Consider the following 19096-nt stretch of genomic DNA (forward strand, 5'->3'; position numbering starts at 1 on the left):
TCATATATGCACACAAATAAGCAAATAGAACTCAAGTGAAAATCAAATATTCAGCTCAGATGTGTGTATACATGGAGATAATATATAGTTTCTGCTCTGTTCCTACTTTATGGTTCCTATCTATGAAATACTTTGTCCTGCTTTCCATCTTACTACCTTTGCAAATACTACTATGATTTCATCCTAACTTCCTTGGGCAGAAGACCTCACCAATGCATCCTGGAATGTTTCTTCCCTAGAGCCCTACCCCACTAGACAAAGATAAAAACAGGCCGGGGGTAGGGATCAACCTGCCAAGGTCCATCCTCAACAGAGAAACAATTTTAGAATCCAGACCTCTCACCTTCTGCACCTCAAAAAGAATTTTGGTCCAAACTTCCAGAGAGGTAAATAATAGGGGAAATAAACCAGAGGATTCGGTATCCCCATTCCATCAGGACTTGCAGCATTTTTCACCAGGAATCTTTTCTTTATGCCACCAATGAAAGGAAAAAGAATCTGGAAAACACCAGCTGAAGCCAAGCACTGTTTCTCTTATCTGAGGGAGAAGAAGTACAAAGCAAAGACACGTGGAAGTAGTAATAGGTGTAGGGGTAAACTAGAAAGGGAGTGAACGCAGGATCACTGGGGAAAAATGGGGATATGTGTACACACACACACACACACACACACACACACACACACACACACACTATAGGTAGTTATAAAATGAGCCCCTATCTATGACCTTGGAAGAACAACTGCAGTTTCCAGGGGAGGGGAGGGGACACAGAACTCTGGTGATGGGCACTTTATGGAATTATACCCCTATTATCTTGCAATTTTGTAAATCGATCTTAAATCACTAATAAAATAAAATAAAATAAAAAAGACCCTGAGGATATGTGGGTAAAGTATAAAGGGGCCTGGAGAAAGCTTGCCAGGAAGAACACAAAGCCTCAGGTCTTAACCTTGGCACTCCATGGGAGCATCATAGCACTAAGCAGAGCTCCATGGAAGGTAGAGAAGTGCTATAGTGATGTTTCTCCATCTCTCTGTTTCTTTCCCTCTTTCTCCTTCCCTTTCTCTGAAATAAATAATGAGCTGGGATTGGTGTACTCACTTATGCCTGAGTTCCTTGTAGCACACAAAAAAGGGAGAAGGAAATAAGGAAGGGGAAAGTGAGGGAGGGAGAGAAGGGGAGAGAAAAAAGAAGGGAGAAGGGAGAGAAAGAAAAGCAGGTCACTGTTCTCAGGCTGCTGACATTCTAGTGAGGATGTAACAAGTAAAGGGAGATTAAACAAGTTATCTGTGAAGATAACCAAGCATTTCACAGCAGAAGAGAGGTTTTCTGTGAAACTCTGTTCAGTGCTTCCCTCTAGAGGTACCACTGAGAAAAACTTTTTTTTTTTTTTTTTAGTCTAGCTTCTTCTTCTTCTAGCGTTTGCCCTTCTTCCGTAGCCAGTCAACAGCGTCAGGTTGAGCCTGATGTAAAGTTTCGAGACCTCCTTTGAATCTGGAGAGGTGGCAGTCGTTGACTATGTGGGTCATAGTCTGTCTGTAGCCGCAGGGGCAGTTCGGGTCGTCTCTGGCTCCCCAGCGATGGAATATAGCGGCGCACCGGCCATGGCTAGGAACCAGCATCACATTGAGGATTTTACTGGTGAGAGAATTTTGGGGAAATTAATGAAAATTTATACCTCAGATGACAGTAGGTAAGGAGGGTTTCATATGAGACAGAAACCTTTGAAGGGGTGGAGGTAGACAGCATAGTACTTAAGCAAAGTGATTCTCATACCTGAGGATCTGAAGCCCCAGTTTCAGTTCCCTATACCACCATTAAGCTAGAGCTGAGCAGTATTCTGGTTAAAAAAAAAAAAAAGAAAAGGAAAAAAAAAAAGAAAAGAAACCTATGAAGGGCTCTTACAGTAATGCTACCTTCAACTTTTTACCACATCCGTCAGTTTCCTAACTGCTTCAATGATTCTTAATTTCATGAAGAAGCAAGTATACAAAAAATTCAAACAATGACATTCTATATGGCTTTCTTCCTATTTACAAAACATCTTTTTTTATTTCTTTTTTTTTTTTTTTCTGTAGTTCAACTTCAGCTTTGTGTTCAAAGTCCATGGCAGGGTGAGTTCGGCACAAGGGTGAAGTGGGGGGTGATGCAGAGAGCATCCCAGCTTCCTCTTCTCTGTTGCGGCATGACTGAAGAGATCACTCTGTCCAAAGGTTGATCTTCACAATATCTTCCATCTCCATCAGCCTCAGAGCAACATCACACTAGCCAATCACATCTCACTTTAAAAAAAAAATTTCTTTATTGGGGAATTAATGTTTTACATTCAACAGTAAATACAATAGTCTGTACATGCTTAACATTTCCCAGTTTTCCATATAACAATACAACCACCACTAGGTCTTCTGTCATCCTTCTTGGACTTGTATTCTCCCCACCCACCCACCCCATAGTCTTTTACTTTGGTGCAATATGCCAATTTCAGTTTAGGTTCTACTTGTGTTTCCTCTTCTGATCTTGTCTTTCAACTTCTGCCTGAGAGTGAGATCATCCCATATACATCCTTCTGTTTCTGACTTATTTCACTTAACATGGATTTTTCAAAGTCCATCCAAGATCATCAGAAAACAGTGAAGTCACCATTTTTAATAGCTGAGTAGTATTCCATTGTGTATATATACCACAACTTGATCAGACACTCATCTCTTGTTGGACATCTGGGTTGCTTCTAGGTTTTGGCTATTGCAAATTGTGCTGCTAAGGACATATGTGTAAACAGATCTTTTTGGATGGGTGTGTTGGGTTCCTTAGGATATAACCCCAAGATAGGAATTGCAGGATCATAGGGTAGGTCAATTTCTAGCATTCTGAGAATTCTCCAGACTGTTCTCCACAGAGGTTGGACCAATTCACATTCCCACCAGTGTGCAGGAGGGTTCCTTTGACCCCACAACCTCTCCAGCATTTGCTGCTGTTACCTTTTCTAATGTATGACATTCTCACAGGAGTGAAGTAGTAACTCATTGTTGTCTTTATTTGCATTTCTCTGACAATCAAAGACTTGGAGCATTTTTTCATGTGTTTCTTGGCCTTCTGGATCTCTTCTGTGGTAAATATTCTGTCCATATCCTCTTCTGATTTTTGGATGGGGTTGTTTTCTTATTGTTGAATTTGGCAAGCTCTTTATATATGTTGGTGATTAGCCTCTTGTCTGATGTATGGCATGTAAAGATCTTCTTAGCCCATTCTGTGAGGGGTCTCTTGGTTTGGGTAGTGGTTTCTTTTGTTGTGCAGAAGTTTTTTTATTGTATGGAGTTCCATAGGTTTATACTTGCCTCAGTCTTCTTTGTAATTGGATTCGTTTCATTGAAGATGTCTTTAAAATTGATGAGGAAAAGAGTTCTGCCAATATTTTCCTCTAAGTATCTGATAGTTTCTGGTCTAACATCTAAGTCCTTGATCCACTTGGAATTTACTTTTGTATTTGGTGAAATATAGTGGTTTAGTTTCATTCTTCTGCATGTTTCAACCCATTTTTTTCCAACACCATTTGTTGAAGAGACTTTGCTTTCCTCATTTAATAGTCTGGGCACCTTTGTCAAAGATGAGATATCCATAGGTGTGGGGGCTTATTTCCGGGCTCTCAATTCTATTCCACTGGTCAGTGTGTCTATTCATGTTCTGGTACCAAGCAGTTTTGATGACAATGGCCCTATAGTACAATTTGAGATCTCGGAGTGTGCTGCCTCCAGTTCTGTTCTTTCTTCTAAAGATTGTTTTGGCAATTCGAGGTCTTTTCTGGTTCTAGATAAATATTTGTAGCATTTGTTCTATTCTCCTAAAAATGTGGTGGGAATCTTGATGGGGATAGCATTAAATTTGTATATGGCTCTGGGTAGTATATTCATTTTGATGATGTTAATTCTTCCAACCCATGAACATGGAATATCTTTCCACTTCTTTGTATCTTTTTCAGTTTCCTTGAGTAGTGACTCATAATTTTCAGTATACAATCTTTCATTTCTTTGGTTAGGTTTATGCCTAGATATTTTAGTGTTTTTGTTGCTATAGTAAAAGGAATTGATTTACGGATTTCAACTTCTTCTAATTTAGTGTTTGCATTGAGGAATGCCACTGATTTTGAATGTTAACTTTGTCATCTGACACCTTATTATATTACCTGATGATTTCCAAAAACTTCTTGCTGGATTCCTTAGGTTTTTCTCTGTATACTATCATGTCATCTGCATGAGTTTGACTTCTTCTCTTCCAATCTGTATGCCTTTAATTCCTTGCTCCTCCCTGATTGCTATGGCAAGAACTTCTAACACTATTTTGAACAGTAATGATGATAGTGGGCAGCACTGTCTAATACCTGATCTGAGGGGAAATGCTTGAAGTTTTTCATCATTGAGTATGATGTTGCCTGTAGGTTTGCTATATATATATTCCACTATCTTCAGGAATTTTCCAACTATTCCCATTTTTGTAGTGTTTTGACCATAAAGGGATGTTGGATTTTGTCAAAGGCTTTCTCTGCATCTATTGTTATGATCATGCAGTTTTGGGGCTGGCTTTTATTGATGTGGTGGATCATGTTGATTGATTTTCCTATGTTAAAACAACCTTGCAGTCCTGGGATAAAGCCCACTTGGTCATGATGAACAATCTTTTTAATGTAGTGCTATATCTGGTTGGCTAGAACTTTGTTTAATATTTTAGCATCTATGTTCATCAGAGATATTGGTCTGTAGTTTACTTTTTTTGGTTGTGTCCCTGTTTGCTTTTGGTACCAAAGTGATGTTGGCTTCATAAAAGCTGGAATGGAGAATTCCACTGTCTTCAATCTTCTGGAAGACTTTTAAAAGTAGAGATATTAACTCTTCCTTGAAGGTTTTGTAGAATTCATTTGTAAAACCATCTGGTCCAGGACTTTTATTCTTGGGAAAGTTTTTGATAACTGTTTCAATTTCACTAGCTGTGATGGGCCTGTTCATGTTATCTAGTTCCTCTTTACTTAATTTTGGAAGTTTATAGGTATCTAGGAAATCATCCATTTCTTCCTGGTTCTCTAGCTTGGTGGCATATAGTTGTTCATAGAAGTTTCAGATGATATGTTGAATTTCTGCAGCGTCTGTTGTGATATTTCCTCTTTCATTTACAATCTGATTTACTTGGGTCTTCTCCCTTTTTTGTTTTGTGAGTCTGGCTAAAATTTTGTCGATTTTGTTCACTCTTTTGAATAACCAACATTTACTTTCGTTGATCTTTTGTATGGTTTTCTTATACTCAAAGTTTATTTCTCCCTAACTTTAGTTATTTTTGTTTTCCTGGTTGCGTTAGGGTTGCTTTGTTCTTCTTCTTCTAGGTCTTTAAGATGTGCAATCAGGCTGTTTATTTGTGCTTTTTCTTGTTTCCTAATGTGTGCTTGTATGGCTATGAACTTCCTTCTCAACACTGCCTTAGCTATGTCCCAAATATTTTGATAGCTTGTGTCTTCATTTTCATTGAATTCTTCAAACATTTTGATTTCTTCCTTGATTTCCTCTTTGACCCAGTAGTTGTTAAGGAGTGTACTGTTGAGCTTCCACATTTTTGGGACTATTACTAATCTTTTGTTGATTGTTAATTGTTATTTTAATTCCACTGTGGTCTGAGAAGATGCTTGGGATGATTTCAGTGCTCTTGAATTTGCTGATGCTATCTTTGTGGCCTTACATATGGTTTATCCTTGAGAATGACCCATGTGGACTTGAGTAAAATGTGTATTCCAGTTTCTTGGGGTGAATGACTCTGAAAATGTCCAATAGTTCTATTTTATCTATCTCCTCATTTAGCTCCCTCATGTCTTTATTGATTTTCTGCCTGGATGATCTGTCAAGTTGAGAGAGTGGGGTATTGAAGTTCCCTCCTATGACTGTGTTGCTGTTAATATATTGCTATAGCTCTTTCAGCAGATGTTTCATGTATTTAGATGGCTTCTCATTGGACCTAATAATTGTTAGGTCCTCTTGATTGACTGGTGGTGTCTCAACTGGTAAACTGCTGGACTGTTACCAGCCACTTAATCTCTCCCTAGCCTCCTCTCTGTCCATGAGCCACAAGTATTTGCACTCATGGGTGATTTGTTGGATTCTTGAAGTCCTTCTAGTCCTGTCTTGTTGCAGTCCCTGGTGGTCTCCTTTGGCATTCCTAGTTGACCGAGGAGAGGAGAGGAGATAAACCACATTCACCTTTTCTATCTTGCTATAGCAACCACTATTTTTTCTGCTTCTCTTAATGTGGATGGGTTACAAACTCCTGCATACACATCACCGTCTTTTTTGTTTGATTCCATGGCGTCATGTAGCCACAATAAACTGTACTATTGGGAAAGTTGGAAAATCCAAATTCCCAAATTTTTCTCCATAAAGAACTCTTTTAAACTACAAAATCCACAACAAGTTCCAGTACTTCTACTTGATTTGTGTAGCCCAGTCCCTGTAACATGAATTTTAGAACACTAGGATGTTTTATTTAAGAACATATCCTACTTGTACTTTATAGATGAAGACACTACATTTTGGAGACAGTGACGATACCCACAACACACAGCTATTCTAGGCAGAATCAAGATTGCAGCTGAATTGTGTTAACATTAAAAGTTTTTTATTTGTTATATTGCACCAAAGTAAAAGACTCTGGGGTAGGGTACGGGTTCAGATCCTGGGACATGATGGAAGAGGAGGACCCAGAGAGGATTGACTTGTTATGTGGAAAAATGAAAAATGTTACACATGTACAAACTATTGTATTTTACTATTTACTATAAACCATTAATCCCCAGTAAAGGAAATAAAATAAAAAGGTATTTTTATTGATACCTGCCACTTTCAATTTTATTTTGATAAATTCTGCTTATAAAATAACATAATTTTAAATTATTTATCTTTATAGTTGTTTTAAGGCTTCATGAGAAAAAAAATAAAATCTCACAACCATTTATAATTTTTGGTCAGGTTGAGTTACCTTGATGTTGACTTCTAATCCAGTTTTCAGTACACACACACACACACACACACACACACACACACACACACGCACATTAAAATACATGCTGAATGCTTATGAGCTGGATTGAACTTTTATTTATAAGAAAGAAACACTGACAAAAACAATAGGATAAGAGGAGTACAACTCCACAAAATTGCCAACACCAGAACTCCATATCCCATCCCCTCCCCTAATAGCTTTCCTATTTTTTATCCCTCTGGGAGCATGGACCCAGAGTCATTATGGGGTACAGAAGGTGGAAGGTCTGGCTTCTGTAATTGCTTCCCTGCTGAACATGGGTGTTGGCCAGGTCTATCCATACTCCCAGCCTGTCTCTCTCATTCCCTAGTGGGGTGGGCCTCTGGGGAAGTGGGGCTCCAGGAAACATTGGTGGAGTTGTTTGCCCAGAGAAGTCTGGTTGGCATAATGGTAGCATCTGGAACCTGGTAGCTGAAAAAAGAGTTAACATACAGAGCCAAACAGATTGTTGACTAACCATGAGCCTAAAGGCTGGAATAGTTCATATGAAGAGTTGGGGAGTCTCTATTTTGTAGATAGTTAGTAGTATGTTGTTCATCCTCCCTAGTTTTTCCATGTTGAGGGCAAGGTCCTATGCGGGGGGGGGTGGGGTGGTTATAAAGGAGTCTATTGTGTTTTTCCTGATAGAGATGACCAGTAACAATGGAGGCTAGGTCCATCATGTTTGTGTGGAAATCGCACGACTCCCTGACTAGGGCCCCAGCATCACAGCATCTTTGAAGAGCAACTCAAAAATCATTTTATATCATAAACAGGTCATGAGAACTACAAGCCAGAAAAAAAGGTATTCAAACCCAAGGATACATCAAAGTGTATTTGATGTGTAAGGCTACTATATTGACTTTCATAAAGAGAAAATCCTTATTTTTTCTCTGAAATTCTCCAGGAACCCATAGTACTGAAACTCAGTTCCAGAAGGCAAAGCAGAATAGAGACACCATGCCAAGACTATCAGAGATAAAATTCCAGACTGCCGGACTAAGGATTAAAAAAATGCATGCAGTCATTGGTTTATTTAATCTCTTTTATTACATACATTAAATAACAGAGCTTATTATTTTAATTTTCTCTTACTTCAGAGGCACAGTTAAAGCTGCAAAATTATCTACTTAGCAGATTTGTCTGCTTGCTGAAGATCTTTTGGCTGCAATAACATAAATGTCCAGTAATTGTATCTAATCCTTCCTTTTGTTCAAATGATTAGAAAGAATTATGTAGAGCCACAAAGAACCTTATTTCTATGATTTCCATTGACTAAAGTAAAAGACAGATTAAAAGCAAAGAGAATTATTAAAAAGTTGGTAGAAGGTGATATTTTATAAGTAGTCTTTGCTCAGAGTCTGATTTGGTGTCTGAGGAAGTGAAGCAAACAAGCTCAGTTGTGAACATCTGGCTACTATTCTAAAATATGTTTACCATCTACTCAACACTAAGTCACAGTCACTGAAGTGACAGCTAATTTTCACAATATATGAAAGCCACAATTAATGAAACTTGAAACCATAACTCAAATAGTTTAAAATGAATTAGCAACACGGATGCAATCATATTTGGCAAATACTTTTGTTCATCTCTCATCTCAAATTATCAGTGTCTAAAAGTTAGACATTACTTTTGCATATTTTGATATGTATATTTTATCTTAAATAGAGACACATGGCAGCACACTATAGAAAATATAATTCTAAATAAATCAGCAATCTGCTTTCTATGTCAAAATTTTCATTTTTACTTTATTTGAATTTTTTACAGATTTTTTTATTTCATTGAAGTCAAATTTCATTTAAATTGGTGTAATTTAACTTTCCTTTTTAGTTTTGTATGATTTGCAAGTTCTTCAGATTATTGCATTTTGCTGATATATCTATAACCTAACTTTATTCCCATTTAGGCAATAAACACCCGAGTTGAATATCTGAATATCAAGACATTACTACTTGAAATATTTTAACATAAGCTACTCATTTTCACATATTCATTGGAATATACATTTGCTTTACAAAATACATTTACAAAATCTTAAAACATTTTCAATCTTGCATTTACATTTCTGACATTCTAAAACTTCAATATATCTCAGAATTTCAGAATATATAGTAGAGGAAAGACTTTGAATAGAAAATGTTACTTTTGTTCTCTGTAATGTAAATGTATATTGTTTATGGTTTAGTCATTTATTTTTTATTGGAGCTCTAGTCATGCAATCAGTAAGGGCGCGGTAATTATACATTTATTTTTGATAGCGATAAACTGAAATTGAGAAGGAAGGGGAATAGATAAATGGAGAGAGACAGAGGGAGAGAGAGAGAGTAAGAGAGACAGAAGCAACTACAGAACTGTTTCACTGCCCATAACTTTGAGTCTTTCAGCACTGTAATGTGTGTGCTCAGCCAGGTGTATCACCACCTGGCCCCTCATGGTTTATGGATTTTATTATAATTTTTTAACAATTTCTTTTTTTATTTATAAAAAGGAAACATTGACAAAACCATAGGATAACAGGGGTACAACTTTGCAAAATTCCCACCACCAGAACTCTCTGTCCCATACCCTCCCCTGATAGCTTTCCTATTCTTTAACCCTCTGGGAGTATGGACCCAAGGTCATTGTGGGATGCAGAAGGCTGAAGGTCTGGCTTCTGTAATTGCTTCTCCACTGGACATGGGCATTGACAGGTCAATCCATACTCCCAGCCTGTCTCTCTCTTTCTCTAGTGGGGAAGGGCTCTAGGGAAACGATGCTCCAGGACACATTGGTGGGGTTGTCTGTCCAGGGAAGTCTGGTCAGCATCATGCGAGCATCTAGAACCTGGTGGTTGAGAAGAGAGTTAACATACAAAGCCAAACAAATGTTGACCAGTCATGGACCTAAAGGCTGGAATAGTGAAGATGAAGAGTTCAGGGGTGGGGGGTCCTCCATTTTGTAGATAACTAGTAGGCATATTTTAGTTAAATTCCAAAGGGCCTGTGGATATACTAGTTGTTTTTTTTTTTTTCCTTTTTCTTTTTGCCCCTGAGCCTGAAATCTGATATGCCAGTTGATATGCTGATGGATCCAAGTTATTGTCTGTGGAGATGATGTCATGGCTGGAAAAAGGACCAGAAAGCTGGATCAGGGAAGAGAGTAGCTTTCTAATACAGAAAAGGGGTATAAATATTATTGACTGTAAACCCCATTGAATTGATATGATCTGGGGCCCATAAGCAGCTTAGGAGCATATGTGACCTCTGCATCCCTGTAGATCTGAGCTCACATTCTGTGGTCATGAGTAGGAACATTCCATGCTGCCCCAATATCAACCTATCTTCCTCAGGTGTAGCATATAGTATGTTGTCTATCCTCCCTTCAGAGGATGGAACATTCTCTACTATGGTTGATCCAAGTTGAGGGTCAGATCCTATGGGGGCCCAAAAAGGGGTCTTTTGTGTTGTTCCTGATAGAAATGATCATTAACAATGGAGAGAGGGCTTTATTCGAGGTCTAGGCCCATCAAGTCTGTTTGGGAATCTCAGGACTCCACAATTAGGGCCCAAACTGATGGGATGGCCTGATAGTGACTAAAGAGTCATTTTTAAAATATGCCTGTCTCTTACTCTTATTCAGATTTTGCAGTCCTTGCTTTAATAAGGTTAGCTTTGGAGTGAGTGAGAGAACTGTAATAGGAAATAGGTGAGCAGGGCATCTAAATATAAGTAGACACTATTTCATTATGAACTTGATACTGACTCACTACAGACTATTGTGTATTTTTGCTTCCAGGTATATATTTTGCCCTAATTCATGGATGCATGTGAACATATGCCCTCTCTCATGGGACCTGGCCTATATCTAGGTTTTGGGACTTTGTTAGGAAGTGAACCTCCTGGAATGGAATTACAGAATACCATGAAAGGAAAGTTCTCACCTGAGTAATGAGGGTGAAGTTTTGACATTCCATGCCTGACGTCTCTGGACACAGTCTGAAGTGAAGCATGTTCAGGTGGTACTCATTGTATTGATTAGGTTGGGACTGGTGGATGCAATATCATTTAGTATGACTTAAGAAATGATGCAAGAAAGTGAGCCCCACCGCAGAGGTTCCAAGACTGGGGGAAATCCAGGCTCTATACAGGAAGTGGGAGGTTCCTGCTGTCTTAGGGTTTAAGAAGACAATAGATACTTATTGCTATAATCACATTGTTTGGCAGCTGGGTTAGCTTTGAAACATCTCTTTGTTAGGATCTGCTGTATCATGCACACTATCACTATATTTTATGTCCTTTGACAATTATTTGTATATAGCTATGCCACCAGTTGCTTCTGTTCTCCCTGGACTAATCTTTTAAGAAGGTCAGCATATCAAAGATTCAACCTCTGTATTAAAAAGACCCAGTCTGTGCTTAAAAAGTTTGAGACATTCAGTTTTTCCCCTCTCATATTACTTAAATAGTGATTTATATGACTACAAATTAATAGAAGTGTACATAAACACCATTCCCACCACCAAAAGACTGTGTTCCATCCCATCTCCCTTCCCTTCCCCCAACCCCCACCCCGAAGCTGAACATCCACCCTCACCCTCAACCCAGGGTTTTTAGTTTGGTGCCCTACTCCAAATTTAGTCAGATCCTGCTTTGAGTTTCCCTTTCTGTTATTCTTTCTCAATTTTGTTGATAAGTGGGATCATCCCATACTCATCTTTATCTTTCTGACTAAGCTCACCTAACATAGTTTCTTCTAGCTCCATCCAAGATGGGTCAGAGAAGGTGGGTTCATTGTTCTTTTTTTAAACTTTTAAAAAATTATTTAAAAAAGAAGACATTGGGGAGTCAGGCTGTAGCGCAGAGGGTTAAGCGCAGGTGGTGCAAAGCACAAGGACCGGCATAAGGGTCCCGGTTCGAACCCCGGCTCCCCACCTGCAGGGGAGTCGCTTCACAGGCGGTGAAGCAGGTCTGCAGGTGTCTATCTTTCTCTCCTCCTCTCTGTCTTCCCCTCCTCTCTCCATTTCTCTCTGTCCTATCCAACAACGACAACAACAATAATAACTACAACAATAAAACAACAAGGACAACAAAAGGGAATAAATAAATAAAATAAATATTTAAAAAAAAGACATTAACAAAACTGTAGGATAAGAGGGGTACAACTCCACACAATTCCCAACACCGGATCTCCGTATCCTATCTCCTCCCCTGATAGCTTTCATATTCTTTATCCCTATGGGAGTATGGACCCAAGGTCATTGTAGGATGCAGAAGGTTGAAGGTCTGGCTTCTGTAATTGCTTCTCCACTGGACATAGGCATTGACTGGTCGATCCATACTCCCAACCTGCCTCTCTCTTTCCCTAGTAGGTTGGGGCTCTGGGCAAGTGGAGCTCCAGGACACATTGGTGGGGTTGTCTGTCCAGGGAAGTCTGGTCAGCATCATGCTAGCATCTGGAACCTGGTGGCTGAAAAGAGAGTTAACATACAAAGCCAAACAAATTGTTGAACAGTCATGGACCTAACGACTGGAATAGTGCAGATGAAGTGTTGGGGGGTACTCACTGCAGACTATTGCGTACTTTTGCTTTCAGGTCTTTTTAATATAGGCTGAGTCTTTGATATGCTGACTCTCCCAAAAGCCTAGACCAGGGAGAACAGAAGCAACCAGTAGCACAGCTATATACAACATACTGGGTACTATACAGCAAATCCTAACAAAGGGATTTTTCAAAGTTAACCCAATTACCAAATAATGTGATTATAACAATAACTATCTATTACCTTCTTGAACCCTAAGATAGCAGGAACCTCACATTTCCACTATAGAGCCTATATTTCCCCCAGTCCTGGACCTTAGGGTGGGGCGCACTTTCCTGCCTGCTTCTCTCAATTCATATCATATAATATTGCATCCGCCGATCAAGGCAACGAGTACCACCTGAGCATGCTTCACTTCAGACTGTGTCCAGAGACTCCAGGTGTGGAATGACAACCCTTCAGCTTCACTACTCGGGGGAGACCTTTCCTTTCATGGTATTCTCTAATTCCATTCCAGGAGGTTCACTTCCTAACAAAGTCCCAAAACCTAGATATAGACCAGGTCCCGTGTGATAGTGCATATGTTCACACATATCCATAAACTAGGGTTCATTGTTCTTAATAGCTGCGTAGTATTCCATTGTTTATATGTACCACAACTTTAAATTTAAAAAACATTGATTAACTTTATTTATTGTATTGAGACAGACAGAGATGGGGGGGTACAGAAGGATAAAGAAAGAGTCACTTGCAAACCTTCTCCACCATTCACAAAGGTTTCCTCCTGCAGGTGGGGACTGAGGGCTCAGAACCTGGGTCTTTGTGCATTGTAACATGTGCACTCAACCAGGTGCATCACCACCCAGTGCCTTCATGGTTTAATTTTATTTTTAAAGTATATATATTGTTAAAATTGATTCTAAGCAGTGTCCATTGTGAAAAGGGAAATTTGTTATATGTAGAGATAGGAATAAGTCTCTTCATAAATTCAAGCATTTAATATTTTTTTGTATCTTATCACTGTATTTATTTATAAAAAGGGAGAGGACATGAACAGAATCTTCACCAGAGAAGATATCCAGATGGCCAACAGGCATGCAAAACGTAAGGACCAGCGTACGGATCCCGGTTCAAGCCCCCAGCTCCTCATCTGCAGGGGGTCGCTTCACAGGTGGTGAAGCAGATCTGTAGGTGTCTATCTTTCTCTCTCCCTTTCTCTCTTCCCCTCCTCTCTCCATTTCTCTCTGTCCTATCCAACAATGATGACATCAATAACAATAGCAATAATAACTACAACAATAAAAAAGGGCAACAAAAAGGGAATAAAATTTTTTAAAAAAGAAAAAATACTTAAAGTCACTGGTTATTAGAGAAATGCAAGTGAAAATGACAATAGGGTGCTACTTTAGGAGGCCAGACAGTGGTGTACCTGATAGTGTATACATTATCATATACAAGGGCTCAGGTTCAAGTCCCCAGTCCCCAACTGCATGGGGAAAGCTTCATGAGCTGTGAAACGGTGATGCACTTATCTTTTTCTCACTCCCTGTCTATCCATTTTTTTTAAAAAAATAAATCTTTTTAAATTGTCTTTATTTATTTATTGGATAGAGACAGCCAGAAATCGAAAGGAAGGGGGGAGATAGAGAGAGACAGAGAAACACCTGCAACCCTGCTTCATCACTTGTGAAGCTTTCACTGTGGGCTTGAACCTGGGTCCTTGTGCACTGTACCATGTGCTCTCAGCCAGGTGCTCCACCATCCCTCTTTTCCTTTCAATTTCCCTGTCTAAATAAGTAAATAAGGGGGAAAGAAAGGAGAAGAGAAAAACATGGCTGCCTAGAGGGTTGAATTTGTCTTCAAGTATTGAGACCCAGAAATAACCCTGGTAGCAATAATGGAAAGGGGGTGGTGGTGAGGTGATGGGTGGAGAGACTACTTCACATCTGTGAGGATATCATATCTCAGAAAAGATAGAAAAATGTACCAGCAAGGATATGGAGGGTAACAGCACCGTCTACACTACTTATAGGAATATAAATTGGTTCAACTCGAGAAAGAAAAAAAAAATCGAATACAGAAATGGGGGAGTAGGCAGAGGCCCGAGCGGGTCAGTTTGGCAGCCCGGCCCAGCTGAGAGCCTCTAGGGCTCCTAACTGAGGACTCTGCGCCTGCGCCCGCCCCACCGCCGCAGTCCCCCTTTTTTTTTTTTCATTGAGGAATTAATGTTTTACATTCAACAGTAAGTACATTGGTTTGTACCTGCATAACATTCCCCAGTTTCCCATATAACAATACAACCCCCACTAGGTCCTCTGAATCCTTCTTGGACCTGTATTTTCCTCACCCACCCACCCCAGAGTCTTTTACTTTGGTGCAATATGCCAATTCCATTTCAGGTTCTACTTGTGTTTTCTTTTCTGATCTTGTTTTTCAACTTCTGCCTGAGAGTGAGATCATCCCATATTCATCCTTCTGTTTCTGACTTATTTCACTCAACATGATGTTTTCAAGGTCCATCCAAGATAGGCTGAAAACAGTGAAGTCACCATTTTTTAAAGCTGAGTAGTATTCCATTGTGTATATATACCACAACTTGCTCAGCCACTCATCGGTTGTTGGACACCTGGGTTGCTTCCAGGTTTTGGCTATTACAAATTGTGCTGCCAAGAACATATGTGTACACAGATCTTTTTGGATGGATATGTTGGACTCCTTAGGATATATCCCCAAGAGAGGAATTGCAGGATCATAGGGTAGGTCCATGTCTAGCCTTCTGAGAGTTCTCCAGACTGTTCTCCACAGAGGTTGGACCAATTTACATTCCCACCAGCAGTGTAGGAGGGTTCCTTTGACCACACACCCTCTCCAGACAGCATTTGCTGCTGTTACCTTTTCTGATGTATGACAGTCTCACAGGAGTGAAGTGGTATATCGTTGTTGTCTTTATTTGCATTTCTCTGACAATCAAAGACTTGGAGCATTTTTTCATGTGTTTCTTGGCCTTTTGGATCTCTTCTGTGGTGAATATTCTGTCCATGTCCTCCCCCCATTTTTGGATGGGGTTATTGTCTTTTTGTTAAGTTTGGCAAGCTCTTTATATATGTTGGTTATTAACCTCTTGTCTAATATGTGGCATGTAAAGATCTTCTCTCATTCTGTGAGGGGTCTCTTGGTTTGGGTAGTGGTTTCTTTTGCTGTGAAGAAGCTTTTTAATTTGATGTAGTCCAATAGGTTTATACTTGCCTTAGTCTTCTTTGTAATTGGATTCGTTTCATTGAAGATGTCTTTAAAATTTATGCGGAAAAGAGTTCTGCCAATATTTTCTTCTAAGTATCTGATAGTTTGTGGTCTAACATCCAAGTCCTTGATCCACTTGGAATTTACTTTTGTATTTGGTGAAATACAGTGGTTCAGTTTCATTCTTCTGCATGTTTCAACCCATTGTTTCCAACACCATTTGTTGAAGAGACTCTGGCAAATGCTAGAAGAAGAAGAAGAGACTGCTTTCCCCATTTAATAGTCTGAGCCCCTTTGTCAAAGATTAGATGTCCATAGGTGTGGGGGCTCACTTCTGCAAAGTCCCTCTCTTGGCCAGATCTGCAGCAGAACGTGTTCCACGTTTCCAAGAGATCCATGGGCAGGAGCAAGGGCTGCAATGACAAATCACGGCGAGGAGCATCATAACGAACTGGAGGCTCTTGTAGTCCATCTACCCTGACTCCTTTACAGTATTATCAGAAAACCCACCCAGCTTCACCATTACTGTGACCTCTGAGGCTGGAGAAAAATAATGAAACTGTCAATATTACCCTCAAGTTTATGTACAGTGGAAAATACCCAGATGAAGCCCTGCTTTATGAAATATTCTCCCAGGAAAATCTAGATGACAGTGATATTTCTGACATTTTAAAATTATTACAGGCAGAAGAAAACCTTAGTATGGTGATGATCTTTACTTTAGTGACAGCTGTACAAGAAAAACTAAATGAAATAATAGATCAAATAAAAACTAGAAGAGAAGAAGAAAAGAAAGAAAAAGAAGCAGAAGCTGAAAAGCAATTATTTCATGGCACTCATGTTACAATTGAGAATTTCTTAAGTTGGAAGGTCAAATTTGATGCAAAACTCTTGGAAATTAAAAAGAAACAAATGAAAGAAGAAGAACAAACAGGGGAAAATAAATTAAGTGGGAAACAACAGTTGGAAATAGACCATAATCTGGACACATCTGATATATAATTCTTGGAAGACACAGGAAACAATGTGGAAGTAGAGGAGCCTTTGTTCCAGGAAACGGATGACTTGGAGCTAGAGGATGATGAGGATGATCCTGACTACAATCCTGCTGACAGAACTGATGGCCTCTTGTTCTTTTCAGCCTCCTTTCTCTTCTGGGATCTGCTACCCTTCTCTCTACCCAAAGGAATTAATCATTTGCCATCACTCATCATTCATTGAATACTAATCAAATTAAATGATTCCCTACATTTAAAACTCACATTTAGACTTGTATTACAATTCTGTTTTACAGATGAAGAAACTGGAACCCAGAGAAGTTATTTATACAAGGTAAAATCCAAAAAAAAAAAAAATCAAACACCAAAGAACATAATTTCATTATTCAGCTTTCTGTACAGATAGTACTCAGTGACCGGGAGGGATCAGAGCACCACCCCATAATCTTATTAGTTCTAGAAATAGAACCCCAGGCCTCACACATATAAGACGTGATTTACCACTGAGTCACCTTCTGAAAAACCAAAAGTCTGCACATTATCTTTTTTAAATTTTTTTGTTTTGTTTGTTATTGAGAGGGTAATGTGCAGTTATTGTTATTGGCACATGGGTACAATTTCTCATCTCACCAAAACAGTTGTTTGCAGAATACTCTCACTCCCCATTTAGGTCCATCATTGTGTACCAAGACCTCAAAGTCCCCACCCTACCAATTCCGTCTCTGCTCTTCTTCCCCATAGAGTGCTTTGCTTTGATGCAAATACACTAAACCCAGTATAAGTTTTACTTTGTGTTTTCCCTTTCTGCTCTTGTTTCTTAAGTTCTGCCCATGAGTGAGATCATCCTTATATTCATTTTTCTCTTTCTGACTTATTTCACTTAACATGACTTCTTCAAGCTCATGTAAGTTGCAGTGAAGAAGGTGACTTCATCAGTCTTAATAGCTGAGCTGTATTCCATTGTGCACCATAACTTTCTTAGCCACTCATCTCTTGTTGAACACCTACACATTATTTTTTACTCTCTTAAATCCCTTTAGTCTATAGATTCCCCTAATTCTTGGACTTTTATCTACTTTAAAATTTTTCTTATTATGGAAATGTGAAAGTAGAGAGTCCTTTGAAATAAATTAGGCACTTGACCTGGAGAATAATGCTTCTCATCTATTGATAAATTCCCAAGGATCCTAAATACATATTCTGATTTGTTAAGACTTGGGTAAGACCAGGGATATTGCTGTACGTCTATGTTCATAGCAGCACAATTTATAATAGCTAAAACCTGGAAGGAACCCAGGTGCCCAACAGCAGATGAGTGGCTGAGAAAGCTGTGGTACATATACACAATGGAATACTATGCAGCTATTAAGAACAATGAGCCACCTTATCTGACCCATCTTGGACAGAGCTAGAAGAAATTATGTTAAGTCAGCTAAGTAAGAAAGATAAAGATCAGTAATGGGATGTCCCCACTCATCAACAGAAGTTGAGAAAGAAGAACAGAAAGGGAAACTAAAAGCAGGATCTGATTAAATCAAGAGCAGGGCACCAATGTAAAAACCCTGTGGTGAAGGGGAGGGTGGCCATTGGGCTTCCCGGCACGGCAGGGGGTGGGGGGGCGGGGGTGAGTGGTGGGGACCGGGACACAGTCTTTTGTTGGTGGGAGTAGTGTTTATGTACAATCCTATTAAAGTGTGAACATATAAACCACTATTTAATTAATATGAGAGGTGAAAAACTGATATGTCTAGAACTTATTAAAACACAGACTGAGTCTTTTTAATACATAGGCTGTCTTTGATAGGTTGTCTCTCCCAAAAGCCTAGACCAGGGAGAACAGAAGCAACCGGTAGCACAGCTATATACAAGATGCTGGGTATTATACCCCAAACCCTATCAAAGGGACTTTCCAAAGTTAACCCTATCACCAAATAATGTGACGATAACAATAACTATCCATTGTCTTCTTGAACCCTAAGACAACAGGAATCTCACATTTCCACTATAGAGCCTATATTTCCCCCAGTCCTGGAACCTTAGGGTGGGGCCCACTTTTCTGCATGCTGCTCTCAATTCAAATCAAATAATATTGCATCTGTGGATCACAACCTAACCAGTGCAACGAGTGCCACCCCAGCATGCTTCACTTCAGACTGTGACCAGAGACTTCAGGTGTGGAATGACAACCCTTCAGCTTCATCACTTGGGTGAGACCTTTCCTTTCATAGTATTCTCTAATTCCATTCCAGGTGTTCCATTCCCCAATAAAGTCTCCAAACCTAG

The 19096-nt window shown here is 39.3% G+C and overlaps 1 long non-coding RNA gene and 1 pseudogene across 1 annotated transcript; both read left to right on the forward strand.

Moving 5' to 3' along the window:
* Positions 1 to 1201: 1201 nt before the first annotated feature.
* LOC132538300 (uncharacterized) lies at positions 1202 to 17286 on the forward strand. Its single transcript, XR_009549698.1, has 3 exons — positions 1202 to 1642; positions 13616 to 13679; positions 17110 to 17286. It is a non-coding gene; the product is annotated as an uncharacterized LOC132538300 (long non-coding RNA).
* LOC103107717 (RWD domain-containing protein 1-like) lies at positions 16234 to 17120 on the forward strand (annotated as a pseudogene).
* Positions 17287 to 19096: the final 1810 nt, after the last annotated feature.

The sequence above is a fragment of the Erinaceus europaeus genome, chromosome 4 (genome assembly GCF_950295315.1).
Source record: "Erinaceus europaeus chromosome 4, mEriEur2.1, whole genome shotgun sequence".
NCBI lineage: Eukaryota > Metazoa > Chordata > Mammalia > Eulipotyphla > Erinaceidae > Erinaceus > Erinaceus europaeus.